Source organism: Cygnus olor, chromosome 1 (genome assembly GCF_009769625.2).
Source record: "Cygnus olor isolate bCygOlo1 chromosome 1, bCygOlo1.pri.v2, whole genome shotgun sequence".
Lineage (NCBI taxonomy): Eukaryota > Metazoa > Chordata > Aves > Anseriformes > Anatidae > Cygnus > Cygnus olor.
Genome location: NC_049169.1, coordinates 125,172,598 through 125,190,912, shown reverse-complemented (window position 1 = coordinate 125,190,912; position 18,315 = coordinate 125,172,598).

The window sequence follows — 18,315 nt, the reverse complement described above, 5'->3', positions numbered from 1 at the left end:
TTTCTCCCTATTCTTGCATAATTGAATACTACATCTTACCTTTTTTTTCTGTGCAAGGACTACTCTTATCTGAAAAGTATTGCAAACTCATTCAAATTTCATGAATTCATACTGGGCCTAATGCAAACTAGCCGGGAAGTGGTACAGGAAAAACAAATAAATGAGTAAACTGACACCTCCTCACTGCCCGTCAATACTTCTTCTTTTGTTCTTTCTTTTAACAGCTCCCCAGGCCTGGCTTGCCTCCCCCCTTCCTCCTTCTGCAACACAAACTGAAAAATTTATGAGTAGCCAAAACTTACTCAGTCATTTCAGTCTCTTCAGACTTACATCTCACCGCATACAGCGTGTGTTCAAGCTACCGAATCATCACACCGAGATGCTTCTTGGACCACTGAAGTTCCCAGTCCTTCTGCCTGATGGGCCTGATACGACGACCTGCAAACAAGGGCCGGATGAGGTAGCGATAGTGTCACACACAAATTGGAGAGATGCTTCACTGGTGGCACCGGTTCAAAGATTTCCTGGCAGCTTAGACAAAAACTGAATGTCGCCTTTGTAGGAGCAGATGAGTGAGCAGCTCTCCCCTCAGATGGCAGTGAAACTCAGGTTTTGGTGAGGGGGGCTTTCTCCCAGGTGTATGGTTTCCATCAAATCGGCTCAGGCTCCCCATGCTGAGCAGGGGATGGGCAGGGGCACCACAGGCACTTCTACAGGTGGGCAGCCCAAGTGCCTCGCCTGCGTGTGTGGTGGCACACGAGGAGATCAGCTCATCACACCCCATGCATCAGCATGAGTAGGATACTCTGATATTTGAAAGCACATGCTAAAATGCAGTAGGCCTGGGTCTTCAAGCCTATTTTGTCATTGCAAAAGCCTAATGACTCTTCATTTTAACATAGTACAGATACTGGAGCCATGAAAATCCACAGGGAACCATCAGGCTTGTAGGCTTCTCTATATGTCTCATTGGGGATGGGAAGACAGATAATATACAATCATGTTAATTAGCCAGAGAGAGTGACTTACAGTCTCCTGTACTGTGTGCTTTGAATTCTGACCACAGTTAAGCAAGGGGACAAACTCAGATATATTCCTGAGTTGCCTGTGCAATAAAGCATATCTATATCTAGGCCCTAACACAGGAGTAGGATTTGTCTCCCTTTACAAAATCAAGGTCTCCAAACACAAAATATTGAAAGAAAGAAAACTTACTATTTCTCTTTAGAAGTCTTTTAGCAAAAGGTGTCACAATGATGTACAGTGGGAAGGGAAAGAAGACAAATGTGATAGAGTAAAAATAGTGAATAAGGATTATTTTTAAGGACGCTGTCCCACAATATTTTTTGTTAGGATGCAAAACCATATATTTGATTTGCAGTATATGAGCCTTTCCAGAAATACTGCACGAGTTGTAAAATGCTGGGCAGTAAAGCAGCGCCATCCATCAAGAAGCAGAATAAGCAGGTTTCTTATTTAGAAAGGTACACAGTTCACCAAAGCTACAAGGTCAGGTGAAATGAATAAAAAAATTCTCTATTTTTCAGTCACTGGGGCTGGGAGAAAAGCCTTTCTGAATTTTTCTCATTTATATGTCCATATGTGCCTGTGCATCTTGCTGGTATTCCTGCTCTCACCATGGAAAGCAGAATGTGTTAATCATGAGGAACCACGGTGGGTCTGGAGTTGTAGGGTGGCACTCTACATAAGAGACCTCTAAAATACACTATTGCCAGATTTACTTAGGCTGAAAATCAGGTACTGTTCATCGTGTTGCATCTGAAAAGAGTGAAGTTAGTTGTATGACAGTGAACTCTTGGAAGAATTGCTGCTTGTCTACTCTCAATTTCTTTCCATTTCTGCCCTACCGACCCCTTGTAATGTTGACCTCTGTCTTCAACAAGTTCCTCCAGTATCGTTTGCCAGAGCTACATGGCTCCTGCCTGCCTTTCTCATGCAAGTTCCGTTCAGTGAAATTACTGAGGCCAACAAGGTGAGCCAGATTTCCCCATTACTTCATGAGGAATTAATCTGCTGAGGCTTCGTTCTCTGAAACATACAGCTTCTGCTCCTGGCCTTATCCACATTGTCACACCCCTAGCCGTGATGATAACCTGGCTTTCTGATGTGCTGCTTTCTCCTTATGCACACCTGCCAGACAGCAGAGTGTGTCAGCTCTGAGGATGAGCACTAAGCAATAATGCCTGCTTGTTGTCATGCTGGATCAGGAGCACACCGGCTGCGTTCCCGAGTATTCATTCGTTGTCTGGAGTTCCTCAGATATTTCGGTGCCAGCCATACATCACAACATTAAGAGCTGAGGTGACAATTCAAAATATGAAAATCATTGCAGAGTAAATGAAGCAAATGATCATTTTTGACAAATACACATGAGTGTTGCACTCAGAAACCTGGCTTGAATGTCTCTAAATAATTAAATTTATCTACCTCAGTAACTACATTTGAATTGCAAATCAACTCTCAGACTCAGCCCTGCCGCATACGTGCGTACCTACCGGTACCCCAAGCTCTCCACGGTGTGCCAGTACCTTTGGCAGGTGCATTTCAGCACCAAGCACCCATGGGCGAGGATGCTGGGCACTGCTCTGCAGGAGCAACTTAGCACTGCTACACAGCATTTCATCAGCCTCCTTCCTTGCCTGCAACTCGGCAGCACCCCACAACCTCATCTGCAGCTAGCAGTGACAAGCACAATGCTCCTGAGGCAAGGCTGCCTCTGCAAAGGTAGCTCGGCCCCCTCGTGTGCATGCTGCGTTACCTTCTGCATGCCTGGCCATGTGCTGTCATCTCCTCCTCGATCCTGTCCCTGCTGTCCGCTCAGAGAGCCAGTGGGACACGTCTGGGCACTGATATTCCTCCTGCCAGAGTGGCAAGAGGCTAGCCAGCACTGTTGGGGTCATCTCCTTGTATTGCTTTCCATCTTTGTTCAGTGCTTCACCAGTGCCTCCCTTATCACATGCCATTCGAATTCTACCGTACGACAGAATTACCTACTTCACTGTGTGACCCTTGACATATGATCATTTTCCCCAAAACAATGACTTTGTTCTCCTGAATGTCCTGTGAGATGAGACTTCCTTACATCCATTTTACAAATAGAGGGTTGAGACATGAATATATAACTGTCAGCAAGGCCAGCTCATTTGAAACATTTAGAGTAGGACTTTTTTAGGGTATATGGCATTTTATCATACCATATTTCTCTGGAGCAAAGCAGAGCTCTCCTGGTCTCCACTGGAAACTCCAAGTGTTTTTCATTTCATTTCAAGTTAGACCAATAGCCTCAGATAAGAAAACCAGAAACTGAAGAGCACACAGGCATTACCTGTGAAAAATGTCAGCAAAGTGATGTGATTTAAATCCCTGTGGAATTCAAACAGTGTCAGGGAAAAAAAAATCAAGTTCTCCAGCATAGTATTTAACAGCCTATCCCAGAAGTCTGACCTTGCTGCATCTTATTCATTGTACACTTTCCCAGTTCCTGCAGCAAGAAATGCAAGGAAGTCCTAGAGGCAACAGACATTTTTTCCCCAAAGCCTTGACACATATCCCTGGCCCATGTACCAGTCATCTTCTGAACCATTTTCAAGTTTGCCTTCTGCTGTCTGCTTTCCTTCTGCTCCGTCCTTTACCCTAGCCCTCTGCATGCAGAATGAAGCAAGCAGAAACTGCAGTCTCACAGAGGTAATCTCACAGGGAGAGCAGGACACAGACCCTGACATCAGCTCAGCTCTTCACCCAGCTTTCCAGTCCAGCTCCAAAGGTCTTCCTGTGCTAAAAAGTTTGGAGCATTTGCACTCAAACAAGGCAGTCATCTCTTTCTTGCAAACAGACACATTGTTTTAGAGAAATATATATATATATATATATGTACACATTTTGACTGAAAGTTTAAATATAAACACATTTCAGCAAAGTTATAAAACAGAAAAACATTTATATGAATATTGCTCTGTCCTGGAGAATGGATGGATTACCAGGCCACATTACTTTAGCAAAGCTTTTACAAACAGACAGAACATGCATGTGGGCTGTGGATAACCAGATAACCTCAGCCGGCAGTAGCTGGATGAATGCAGTGTTTAGTGTCATGTCCTCAGGTAGGCCCTGAGACTGCAGGGTTACTTTCCTTCTCTGTATCCATAAGCTTTTCACCAGCACCTCCTATTTACCCTTTCCCCTTGCAGATAGTGCCATCTTCAAAATCTTCTCCTCTTCCACACCACTGAATTACACTGCCCTCGCCCCACCTGGATCAGACCGTGGTGCCCATCTGCACTGCACAGGGACTTCAGGACTGCATCCATCAGCACAACCAGCACCTGCTCTGCAAACCTCATACCTGTTATCCACACCTAAAAGCCATTAAGGGCTGAAAGGCAAACAATTTTTATTAAGAACCTGCTAGCCCAACTGCAGATTTAGGTGTATTTAAAAGTGGAGGGTGACTGTAGGATACCTGGTACCTTCTGCCGTAGGTACTGATATCACAGGTGCTACGGAGATCACAGATAGCTGTGGGGAGAGGAGGAGGATCGTGTGGGTGTGCTCCGTGTATTTTTAGAAGAATTTTAGTCAAATCTGTCAAACAAGGAAAAGATTTGACACCAATTCCAAGAGACTTCACTGCTGCAGCTGGGTACAAAATGCTGGGTAGCCACGCTGCCTGGTCACAGTTGCAGCCCACTAGGCTGACCAGGCTGCAGTATCACCCTCCACACTCAGGCAGACCCAGCTTTCTGCAGCAAGTCCACATAACTGTTTTATCCAAGCCTGAGGTCTGGGAGCAGAAGCAAGCCTGGCAAGGATCCTGAGGTTACCCCTCATCTGCAACAGCCAAACCAATGGGTGGAGATGGCTGCGGCAGCACCCACCAGCACTGGAGGTGGCTCTCAAGATGGACCACATGCACCTGCAGCTTCAGGCAACGTCCAGCAGCATAAGGAAAGCTTTGGGAAGGGCTGGCAGCAGCAGCAGCAGCGGCATGTTGCCCACCAGGGTTGCCCATGCCTCCCGTTGCCACTCCACAACCCTCATCCAAGCAGAGGGTGTGAGCCCACAGTTCCCAATTAATGACTGTTAACCGCTTGGGTGAAAGTTGACAGAATAGGGAATGTTATCATCAAATGCACCAACATCACTTAAGGGAAGTTGAAGTGCGTACATGTATTACATAAACATATACATATAATATTTTTCCTCAGGAAGCCAATGAAAAATCAACTGCTTTTATCCCCTTCTGATATAGTTACTTTCTGATTAGGTACAATTATTCCACTGCTTGTTGTATGAAACATTAGGAAACACTAGAATGTTTCATATGGAAGTGATGTCTTTCTGGAAATAATTATGTTCTTGACATAACTGTATATATAGAATTATTTGTTTAGGCATCTTGCAGGTTAATAAAATTGAGAGCCAGATGCCTTGAGACAAATTAGCCATTTCCTGTCAATAAAATCCACATTTTAACTTATAGGAGACACTGATGGCATTAAAGGTTTTGGGCTGATGGTGCTACTCATCCCCATGGAAGTACTATTATTATTGCAGCCCTTCCGCCACACAGCATTAGTCCATAAGCAGAGAAGAGTTCATCTAAATAAGAGCCGTGAGTAATATCAGATGGCTCTGCACTGAAAGGATCCATCTGACTTTGAATTTGCTTAGTCATTCTCTAATTCATTCTTCATCTACAGGCTTCACTATATTCACAAATAAAACCAGGACGTTTTTATAAATGTTTGAATAATGGCAGTGTTCTTGAGCTATTTGGTACTGCTTGCAAACTGGCATTTGTGTTGGTAAAGATCCCTTTGATTGGACCAAATGCTCATCTAAGTAGCCTCATGTTTGTTAAGACACAATTTGAGAGAAGATATATTGTGAAAAAGGTTTAAAAAATGTTTAAAAAATCACTCCTATCATCCCATATTTTTTCCTGCCTATTTATTATTCATTTAAAGGTCCTTCTCTTCTCTGGGCTTTGGTTTAGAAACATTCAAGCTCCAGCCTATTTTGAAATAAATCAGTGAGATTCATTTGTAACTGGCGCAGTTAATTGCAGAAGACCTGTTGCCACTTCATAGTTAAGCTGCATCATGTTTTATGATGTTTAACATGCAAAATGCAGTTTCACCCTCAAATGTTTAGCATATACTCTTTTTAAAACTTGACATTTATGAAGCATTTCAAGAAAAACAGTAATTTAGGCTCAAAGCACTAAGTAATTAAAAATTACTCCAAAAAAAGCCCACATTTGGAGCTTTGTGAATCTTTGAAGCTCTTCTACGTTGACAACAGAACAGAGAAACAGAAAACATGCAAGTAGTCAATGTCTGGTGGCTTCTGGGAGGTTCTGTGTTTATTTTGTTCACTAACGTTAGCCTTCAAAATTCAGATGTTCAGTAGTCATCAAACAGAAAATAAAATTTCCCAGTTTCACCCATTCTTCAACACAATGCAAGAAACCAAATAAACCAGGTCAAGAGAGAAATACAATGAGACCTGCTCACAAGACCCTCACTGAGGCTCTCTGCCTCCAAAGCCAAGGAGACAAAAATAACCTTTGCTCAGCCTTTTGATGATATCATAAAATATTTTCTGGACATTCACTGCTGGTTTGTTGCAGATGGAGCCCCTCTTCCAAGGTGGAAGTCCTGAACTGACTAAAAACAACTGGCTTTATGGAAGCCAAGAAGTCTGTTCATTTATCAAAGCTCACACATCCCGCAGGGTATCCAGCCCACCCATGGTTATCCCCTTGATATATAGCTCCTCAAACCCTGCCTTGAAAATGTGAGGCACTCTGCACTCCCATCCTGGGAATAAATAAATAAATAAATAACAAAAAATAAAACTAGCCATTGAAAACAAGAAAGAAAAAAAAAAAAACACCTTTTTTAAACAATAGTGACCTTTTTCTGAGAAAATAACTATTTTGATAAAGGAGTAGTGTTTTTCTCTGATTCCCGATGACCAGGGAAGAAAAGGTCAAGTTCCCACTAAATCATTTTTCATCTGAGCAGTCTCAAGAGGATGGAGAACTCGGCTTATGGAGGGCAAAGTCCCATGGGTCACCACATCTACCCAAGCGCTGGCTGCCGCCATCCCCTTCACTTCACCCCGGTGCCCACCTCCAGAAAGCAGACCCAGCAAAATGCATCCTTCCACATGCAACCCTTCTGGGAAGCTCAAACACAGGGAAAAAAAGCTGGGGTGATGAATGTACCCACTTCAATAGAACTAAAGATATGTGGATATTAAATTACAGAAGAATACAGATTCACTATGTGACCTGTTATTAAAAGTGATTGAACCTGGTTTGGTGTGGGAACTCACCCACAGCTATTGCTTCTGCAAAGTTATCTTTGGCTACCCTGCTTGTAGCTTCCAGTAAAGTTTATTTATAGACATTACTTTCATTTTTTATGCACAATTATGAAGTGCTGAGGGCTAAATTTGTTGCAGCAAATGGGATTCGGGTTGAAAGGGAAAATGCCTCCTAATGTCCCGTGGAAAATGACTTCCTGGTGTGTAAGGCAGGGATCTTCTGTTTAGCACCTCTCCATTATGTATGAGTTACAGACTGGTAATCTTTGTCTGATAGGGGAGCGTTTTCTACCACTGTACGTCTGCCTTCAAGGGTTGTGAGGGTAAGGGCAGAGCCTAACCGGGCATTTCACAAAATGGCTGGACTTTGTTTATGTGAATGTCCTCACTATAGAAACTACTTGCACCAGCTAAATTCTCAGTGTAAAGGGCATGTACACAACCCAACAGGTTGATTTCAAAAGCCCAAAAATACACAAGATATGAACGAAACAATATGCAGATTTGTTGCATGTTCATCTTGCTTCTAATTAAACTTCCCATTTTAAGGAAAACTAGAGAATGGTTTAAATTCAACATGTTCTCTAGAAAACAGTTCACACTTCATAGCTTCATATTTATCATGTCGATGGGTAAAATCAAATTGGCATTTTCAAATTCTGCCACTGAGGAAAACATCATAAAAGCCAAATGACGCATTCAGAATTTACAAATTTTTATCCAAGAAGAGAGAGAAACAGTTACATACAATTATTAAAAAGAAATATATATATATATATATAAAAAGAAAATATAATAATGAAATAGAGGATTTTTCGTCTTTATTACCACCAGAATCTCTGCCTCTTTTATTTAGCAGTCAGGGAAACAAAGACCTGTCATTGAGCATCTTCACAAATTACAGTCCGACCTGTAAATACAAACTGAGCACTTGATATGATGCTGAGGTGTTTCTATTTTCTCTTTAATATTGTTTTGTGCATTCATGTGCTAATAGAGGTTAAACTAGATGATCCTTCAAGCTATCCTCTATGTTTTATCTGCTAGAGCTATAAAAGCCAAAGAAAAATTGGTGCCTTTATACTGTGAAAAGAGAAAGACTCCAAACATTGCTATGAAGTAGGGTATTTCTTCTCATGGATCATTTCAGCAGCAGTTGTTTACAACAAAAATATTTAGTCAGAACTGGATTTTTATGAGAAATCCTCATGTGTTACTAATGTTCTGCTGGCATCAGACTGATTCCCCCAGATCTTTCATTTTCTCCTGGTGAATCACCCTGCTCATAAAGCAAATTGCCTTGTCCTGACTTTGATTTCCACGTTGATTTTTTAGTGTTGCTTCAGGTGGAGGATATGCAGCAGCTTACCCTTGAGAAAATTCAGCATAGTCATGCTAGCACAATCTTCGTCCTAAATTAACACACACACCCATCCCAGTGCAATGAACAAAATAAAAAATGAGAGGAATCCGTTCTTAAACACTTTCACTTGAGAACTGCCTTTTCATCTCAGAGTCCAAAACCAGACTTGGATGAGAAATTAAATATAAGAGAGACCACATAACCACAGACAAGAGGCAGACAGAATTTTCTATCAAACCATCTGCTTATCCCCTCTGACTTCTCAGCCTTTCCTTCAGCCTCCCTAAAAGATCAATTAATTTTCCTTCATACTGCAAATACCCCGGCTCGTTTTTAACTCTCTCGGCAGTCTGAAATACCAACCAAAAAAAACCTCTGCAGAGTCCCACAGAAAAGAAGCTGACTAAAGCCACGTTTTCAGATCTCCACATCCTTCAAAAGATAGGAGCAATGCCACAAACATAAATGGCTGAGAAGTGCAATTCAGCTTTGGATTAGAAGTGTTATAAGGAAAAGATTTAATGAAAACCTTTATAATTCATAAAAAATCTCAGATTCCTATGGAGTGAGAGCCAACAAACAACATGGAGAGGGGGGCTGGTTTTAGCAAAAGTACTTCTCCTGTTTCAGCAAATAACCTTCAGACGAGACAAACATGAGCTAGCATATCTTGATGCATCCACTAATCAGGCTAGAGAAAGAGATATAATTATAGAAAAAGTGGCATATTCCTTTGGACAGAGTTGGTAAGCAGAAGTCTACAAGTAAGTAAAAAAAAAAAAGTATGAAGGCATGTGCATTGTAAAGGAATTACAATGAAAAACCATGTGTTACTATAATGTTTCGTAATCAAACAGGATGAACCAACACTAATTAAAGGCCAAATTCTGCTTTGAAAGTACAAGTTAGTCTCACATTTACAGCAGCAATGATGGAGGAACAAAGTTTGGACATGACTTTCTCTTTCTTTAATGTCCTTTGTGCCAGAAGGCAGATTTACAAAGGTCTTTTATGAGCTAAATGGGCATATGGGCCCATTGACACAAACACTGGGACCTGCAGAAAATCCTCCCAGGATGCCTGGAGTGGCTTTTTAAATTTTTAATCACAAACAAATGAATCACGTCAGAAGGAGTACACAGAAAGAGAGCTGCTACCATTGCCATCAGCACTCATATTTTTAAGAAACTGAACTTAAACTTGCTGAATCTAAGCACTGCAAGTTCCTTCTTTCTGTTATTTGCATGCACACTCTTAGTCCAACAAAGCATCCCCAAAATTAAACCAATAGATTTAATTTTTAAAAAGCACGTAATGTCAATTTTTAGAAAAATCTACCATAGTAGAGTAAAATCATTTCATTGCTTTCTCGTCTTTTCAATTTAATCTGAAAAATGGACATCGTGTTAAGTCCTTCTCTCAGTAAGTTTCCTATGCATTCAACTTACAGTAGGAACTACTCTTTTTTAACATCTATAATCAAGCCAAGTCTGAGTTTCTCCAACATAATTAAACTACTTCCTTCTCTTTTCATATGCATATATTGACTTAAATTGCTTTTTGCATTTGAATTGGAGCAACTGAAATTGGAATTGAGCAAAATATTTAATATTATTAGATCAACAGTTCTTTACACTTTCCAAATATGGTTTTATAATCTGGGGGGAGCAATGTGAGTTATCCTTACTAACTGAGACTGGGCCTGGCAATTTCACTGTAGTGCAGGCTAATCACTGCCTGTTTAGCCTAGAAAACATCTCATCTTCTGAAATATTGAATTGTGTTCTTTGAAAGATGTATTTTGTTGCATTGTGTTGTTGTTGTTGTTTTGCTGAAATGTCTTCCTTGAACGTTTTTGAGGTAAGTTGGTAAAACGTAGATCATCTGAATGTCTACAGTTGCCTGTATCATCCTTCTCTTTATTTACAGTAGTCTACAGACCTTGAGACCTTGACAGCAGTGCCATTATCCAAGTCACTTTCAGAAATATAAGCACTGTGTCTACAGCAAGATCTTAAACTCACACGCTAGAGGACTTTTGCATTTCCTAATTAATTATTTGTCTTCGGTGTGAGGTGGTGCCTGCAGCTCCCAACAGCAAACTGATCTCTCCTAGGTACTAGGTGATGTGTAAATGAAGACTGCTAGGGAAAATGAGCGTAGTAACTTGTTGACAGGCATTTTTCCCAGTTGTCATATATACCCACACCCATGCTCCCTTTTCTCTTTCTGAGTTAAATGTTTTAATTTTGACCAAGCTTGTGCTCAACTTCAGCGCAATGCCATTTAACATTTTTACGGTCCAATCTAACTCTTTTCCAAGTACGTGGAAAGAAAGACTGGTCTCACTTCTCTAAGGGCTGGGGTCAGAATAGAGAAGGCTCCTGTACTTCTGCTACAGCAAAGGCCAGGGCCAGGGGTCCCAGTGCTGCAATCAGTCCCCTCAGAAGCACACCCCATGTGCATCCTTGTAATGCAGCGTGCTGGTGCGTGCAAAGCCCCTTCCCCAAGCCACAGCACTGCTCCACTCCTGTCCCAAGATCCTCGCTCCTCCCTCACCCCAGGCCATCACTCAAAGTGCTCTCCACACTTCCATCCTCATATTTACTGGCCTGACAATGAAGCCATCCAGGCCTTTCCCTTTTGTTTTCAGAAGAACAAGGCAGGATTTTTTTTTTGCAGATCCTTTTTATGTGCTCAGTATGGGCTTTCCTAGAGACAACTGGCACAAGCTGCTGCAAGGTGTGATACTTCTGCACCAAACCCGCTGGGCTTCATCACTGGTGCTTTCTTTCTTTTCTCTCCCCCTTTCCTCCCTGTCTCTGGCACCAGCAGCAACCATTTTCATTCCTGACATCACACTGTAATTTAAGAAAACTCGTTCTACAGTTTAAAAAACTATTTTTATGACTGCATCTATTCAGATAAATCTTCCACGAGTCTTTGTAGCAGAGCTATTGAAGCAAGCAGGAGTCTCAAAATGGATCTGAAAAGTGCTTATTAAAATTGTTATATCTAAAAAAGACTTGCTAGGAAATCTTTACACAGGCTTCAATTCCAGGAAGCAGATATGATCTTCCCCCAAAATGTGATGATCAGACAGAAAAAAACACATTGAGACAAATCAACCTGGTAAAAAGAAATAATGAGAAGAAAAAAATATAATGTGGAAAACACCGCCTTGAAGCAGAGTTCACATCCCAACAAAGAAGAAGCTCCAAGGACTGCATAAAATTAACTAGGACTGGAGTTACTGGTATTGACGTCTTCAGGGAGGTGGTGGACGGTGGCACAGACCTTTGAGAGAGAAACAGGGCAGAGCATGAGTCCTTCCTTGAAAGCATGGACTTTCAAGGCTCCTGACCTTACAGAGTTTCTGCTCCCAGAGCAAGACAGAGCTTGTGGAGAGGGTGAGAGCAGGGGCCAGGGTGACCACGGTGTGCATGACAAAAGACACCCAGCACCCAGGGCTGCCTCCCTCTGCCCCTTGCCCCATTTGCAAGGCCCAGCTGCACTGAAAGGGTTAAGTACAAGCAAGGATAATTGTGAGTTCTAGCTGCACCTCACGCTGAGCTATTATTAATTACTTATTGATGGGGGAACATTATCCATATCATAAATGTTACATGAGTAAATGAGGAATATGAATGAGCGGGATCTATTCATCTGTTGGTGAGCACGTCTCTCGCAGGGAGTGTTACAGAGCCACAGGATGTCCCCAAGTTTTAGAATTTGCATTCCCACCTCTGAGCTAGATGAAAGACTTGCAAAAGCATATGTACCTAGATAGCTCCTTAATGACTCTGCCTCTCAGGGGATTTCTGTGCTTCACTTATTCAGGAGAAAGACAGCAATAGGTTGTACCATGTGCACTTACCAATAATAATTGCTTTTTAAGCAGCTGTTTTCTTCTGCAAAGAACTTAACAGGCACCTACTATCAATCCTCACAATGAGGGAAGGTTACAGATCTTCCAAAGATGCAGGCAGGGAGCTGTGGGATGGCAACTGAAGACATTTCCATAGCCTAGGGCTGCGTCTGCACTGCAATTAGAAGATACATATGGAGAGAAACAGTTGGTGCTGAGGACCTAATGCCCACATTATTCAGAAACTGGGGGAGATTTACTCCAGCCTTGTCTGACGGCCTGAATGCCCATTGGCAGTGGGAACACTCCTCTCATTTCTTCCAAGAGCTGCGTTCATTAACTCTGAGACCACTCTGCAATGCAAACCGACCATGTCAACGCAGACAGCTGGAAGAAAATGCTTCAAGATGCATTCCTGATCTGAACAAAACCACTAGTGAAATGCACACTTTTTCATCCTGTCTAGCATCCTGTTCCTCAATACCGTTGAGAACACTGAAATAAGTCATGCACAAAGGCACAACTCAAGGAGAAGAAAGGCTGCACAGTCATTTCTCTTTTGACCAAGCTCGTACACTTTTCATGTTGCTTTGATAATAAAGAGAGGGAAAGTCTGAGGCAGAGCTATTCATCTAAACCACACTCCGCTGCCTTGTTGTGAGGAAAGAAATTCCAAGCTTTTCTACTTTGCCTATTGAGTTGTAAAATTTTGTATAATTTCAAAGGTTTGTTTAACTTCCCCCTGCATTAATGAGGTATTTTTCATTTTATTTGTCTCTGAGAATTCAGCAGTTTTCTGGAGATAACCATTCCCCTTCTAGTTTCCTTACCACCTATTTCTGCACAGAAGAGGAAAATGAGCTGCTTTTTGCTCAGCAGCATCCCTCTAGTAGCTGCTGCAGCTGCAGAGGTAAGCACCTTTCACAGCAATACCAAACTCTCCTTCTCAGACCCTCAGTGCCAAAGTCATGCATTGATTTTGCTGCAACAGAATTAATGCTCCCAAGGCATCCTTCCTGCAGCTGTGCAGACAAGAGCAGGAGGGAGCCCTGCCCTAGGGCAAGAACCACAGCAAGGTGGGCAGAACTGCAGTCTCTGCATCCACTGGGTTGGTTGTGAGAGCAAGTGTTTCCAGTCCTTCCTTGTGCACCTTTCTGAAGCTGGGAATTTTTAAATAAATGGCTAAATACATAAATGACTACTTTTCTTTTCCCCATCCCAATACTCACAGCAGCAGCATTTCTTGTGGAAATAGGGGAGGCAAATGACAGCTTTCAATCAAAGCAATCCTGTTTCAAGCAACTAAATTTGTTTTCTTTTCTTTCTTTCTGCCAGCTGCTGGGTGAGTGCATGGATGGGAACAAGCACAACAAAACTGCTTTTTCCCAGGTCGTTCGGTCACAACTTCAGCCTTTGGCTCTGGTCTCTCACTGGTGCTCCTGGCTCCTGGCAGCAGGATCCCAGGCACCCCTCTTCACTCAGGCTTCCTCCACCACAGTTTTTCCCTGCAGCCTGGGCTTTGCATCCTAGGGGGTGCTGGACCCCATGACCCTGAGTATCCTGAAGCTCCCCGCATCCTCTGCTTGTGGCCAAAACGTCTTCAGTCAATATTTTCTGGTGGTGAGCTGCTGAATGATCCTCTGTTTGCTGCTGGATCTTAGATCCAGCTTTTCTGTGCTTTTAAAAATTTTCCATTTTAGAAAATGGCAAACTGGTCTGTTTCTGCTACTTAGTGACATGCGTGACAGCACCACAGCAGAAATATAGTACATGCCCTTTATTTAGTCTCTGTAAAGCTCTTGTGTTAGTGCTTAATGTAATATATTACTGAGCAATCTAAACTGTGCCCACAAAATGAGCATAAATTGGCATCAAAGTTAGGACAATGCAACTGGTGTTGTTAATTCCCAGCCATGTATTGTAATCCAGTATTCGTCAGAGGGATTTCCCTCCCGGTAAATTTTAAAAATTCTTTACACAAACGGCTGCTTTCCTTGGATGCAGAACACCAAGAAATGTCTTTTTAGCACTAAAATTGTACAGAGCATACTCTGCAGGTACGTACACAAGCACAACAGAACAGACAAGATACAGATCCTGGATAAACACTGTGGTTTTTAGGGAAAGACCATACACAAAAACACACGATGTACCCATGTATACATTCCTTCAGAGAAGCAAACACCTGTAAAAATTATTGAGAACAGTGCTTGAAGTTAGTTACAAAACAAGCCTCCTCCACAGGGGCAGCTGAGGAGGGGCAGAGAGGGAGCCAAGATGAGCAGGCGAGGAGCACTGCCCCCCGTGAGGCCCTGGGCTCGCTGGTGCAAGGGCAGCAAGGGTGCTGGCAGGGACCGTGGCGTGCTCACACACTGCCTCTCTCCCTCACCCTCTCGCCGGTCTTTTACTTCCCACCACGCTGCAGAGCTTTCCAAATGAAGAAGCTGTTTCCATGACACCAAACCCTTAATTTGAAGCATACGTATAAACAGCCTCGGATTGTGATCACAATGCACCATTTCGTATTTATTCTGTGCTTTTTGGGTTCTGCTGTGGGCACAGGCAGCCTTTATGAAATCCAGCGTACAAATTTCACATTATAACAGGTAAACGGTTTCACCGTTACTGTTTTGCAAATATCTTGATTTTCTTCTCTATTAAATTTCTTGTCATGTTTAATAAACCTAAGAAGCAGACTAGTTGATTAATCAGGCTGCTCTCTGTGCTTTCCACTCCTAGCCAGGGCGGTCTCTCTGGTGATTTTTTTGGTGCAGTCTTGGCTCACTGCATCCTTTTCCCTGGCTATTTAATTTTTCTCGAAAGCTATTTTTTGGTCACTCTCTTCCTCTCTCCAGAAAGCTATTTTATAGTCTTCTACCATGGCAAACATACAATGAGAAATTACAAATGTAAATAGTATCTTCCTTTATTTATCTAGAAGATAAATATACATTTAAAAGATAAATAAAAGTACATTCTTCCTGCATATAAAAGCTGTAAGAAAGTATATGTCACATTAAGAAAGACATAATATTGAAATGAGTAATGAACAGCACTGTCATCAATGGAACTTACCCAAAAAAGCCATTTTATTTTTCAATTTCATAATTGTGTCTACTTAATCACACAGTTTCACTTAGTTTCTTGAGGAAGACATTAGTACAAATACCCTCTGCTTGAAACACTATAATTGACTCCCAGCGGGAGGGAAGTAGAAGGTAAGGAGGGAGGATGAAGGCTTTGCGCATCCCCAGCATCCCCTCCCTCACCTAACTCCTCGCGCAAATGCACCGCACTGGCAGAAGCACCATGCGATAGCAGCTAAGTATTATTCACATCCTCAGCTTCATTAACAAGCCCGAGACACCTACAGGATATACACCCACACACATGCTAAGTCAGCTGCCGGGGAAGGCACGCATTTGCTGAATGCATGATTTTTGGTTGCCTGGCGCCGGCGAGGCAGCCGTACGCGGGACGTGGTGCCCTCGGCTCCTTTTTCCATGGGAAGACGAGCACAGGGCTTCGCATCCCCCTGCTCCGGGCCGGGAATGGTGCTGCGGCTGCAATGCACGTGGCATCCCTCAGCACACAGGGGGGACGCGGGGAAAACTACAAGGTGGCACGTTTCCATCTGTCCCTCATTTGTATGCTCGCTGCTGAGTAGCAACTCATACCTTTGGGCCATATCTTTCACCAGCCTGGAAGACACTAAGCTACAAAATACAAAAACACTGGGAGCAGCATTTTAATATGGAGGCCTGGAGACTTCCTGAAATTGGTACACAAGAGACAGCACTAAATAAATCAAGTGATTCAATGCAAGAGCAAAACCAGTCCTGGCCCTTTTCCTGTCCCCAAATTATTGAGAAATTCCCACGTGCAGGGTCTGGAGCTTTATGGGATGAGACAAACACAGACATACTTGCAAGCAGAGTGATATATTAGGGCAAAGGATGCAGGGGATTTCAGAATTGGAGCAATAAATTCTTTTACTGGTATCTTTTCCCCATTCATGGGGACTTGCTTACAATTTGGACTTTTCCCCCAAAATCAGCCTGTTCCAGAGGCCAAAGAAAGGCTGCAAGACTCCCTGTGCTGATGACACCAGGCTTCCCAGCGGGTGAAAAAGTTCTGTGTGTGACATGGGCAGGCCACCACCACCACCCACAGAGCCACAGAAAACAGCAAGATGAGTAAAACTTGAAATCCCCTCAACAGCAGAAAGCTCCTGGGATGTAGAGATGCACAACACGAGCGACTAGCAAAGCCCAGGGGATGGCCCCCACCGCTGACAGGCAGTCATGTGAGCGCATGCACACCTGTGCTGCCCCCTTCCATCCACCTGGCTGCTTCAGCCTGGCACCATCTCCTCTCCAGCCTGGTCACTGTGAGGTGATACAGTCCCTAATTTGATACCACCTCCTTCCTAACGCAGCACCCTCTCCAAGCGGGGCCTGTTCACCCCTGGAAAGAAAAGCTCTTTGGGGCAGAGATAGTCTCAGGATGGCAGCAACAGGCAACCAGCCCCATCTCGCCATCCCCTCACACACGGGGCTGTTGTGGAAGAGGGCTGGTTGTGTACAGCCTGGTGAGTGAGTCTTCATCAGCAGAGCCTCTCCAGGCAATTCATGCTGAGTTAAAAGCTGGTTCATGGAGCCACTGACCCCGTAGTGGCCTGCTCCATTACAGGTTTCCTCTGAAAACCTCAAGCAAGGTTTTCAGTCATCTGTCAGAGAAAGACAGCAGCAGGGCCTCACATCACAGACGTGAGATGAAGACAAATACACAGGAACAGAGATGAGTCTGAAGCAGCAGGTACTCAGTGATATTAAAAGCTTGAAAGAATCGGAGGGTTTGTGGTTTGCATCCCTGCCTTGCACGAGGGCTACCTTACTACGGGGAAAGCCTCAAACATCGCCGGCATCAAGCCTGGTAGGCGAAGTGTAGCTCTGGTGGGCAGGTCCCACGAGGACTGCTGAGGGGTCTGGGCTCCAGGGCACATGCTCGGGGCTTATCATGGTTCGTGGAGGGCAGGACAGTGTCCAAAGATGACCTGGGCTGTGGCCAGAGAATGAGACGATGCACTGGGAAGTGGTAGGAAAGAGGCAGGGCGACTAAGGAAGGACAGAGTTACTTGCTGCATCACACAGATGGGATGACACCAGAGAAAAGTGATTTGAACAGCTAAGAAAGCCTTTTCAATTGTGTGTAAGGGTTTATACCATTAGGATGCTGCCATTCTGCCTGTTAGTCTGAGGACTGTTCATGCATCTCTATCTTTTAGTTGAATAATTTTTTTCCCCTTTAATAAACTTGCTTATTAAGTCTTGCTATCACACCAAAGGAGTAATTTGGATTTAATTTATGTGTCTCTCTCTGTGCTTTCCATAGCTACTGCTCCTTTTACTTTTTCTCCCCTATCTGCCAGTCTTTTTAATTCTCTGTCTTTTGTGTGAGCCTTGTAGACCAAGGATCATACCTATTTCTATTTTTGGAAACCACCTACAGGGAATAAATTATGGTAATTAAGTCCAGCGGAATTAGATTGTAGTGACTGCCAGACACGGAGTAGTTACTGTCAGATGTCCTCAGAACAAGATAATCTGTTTTTTGCCGTCAAGGAAGATGTACCAGGTCAGTATCATGGAAGCCCATGTCTCTAATCTCTGGCAAAGCACATGGTGATTCTGCCTACAGCCAGGTGATCATGGGGAGACCACCAGATATT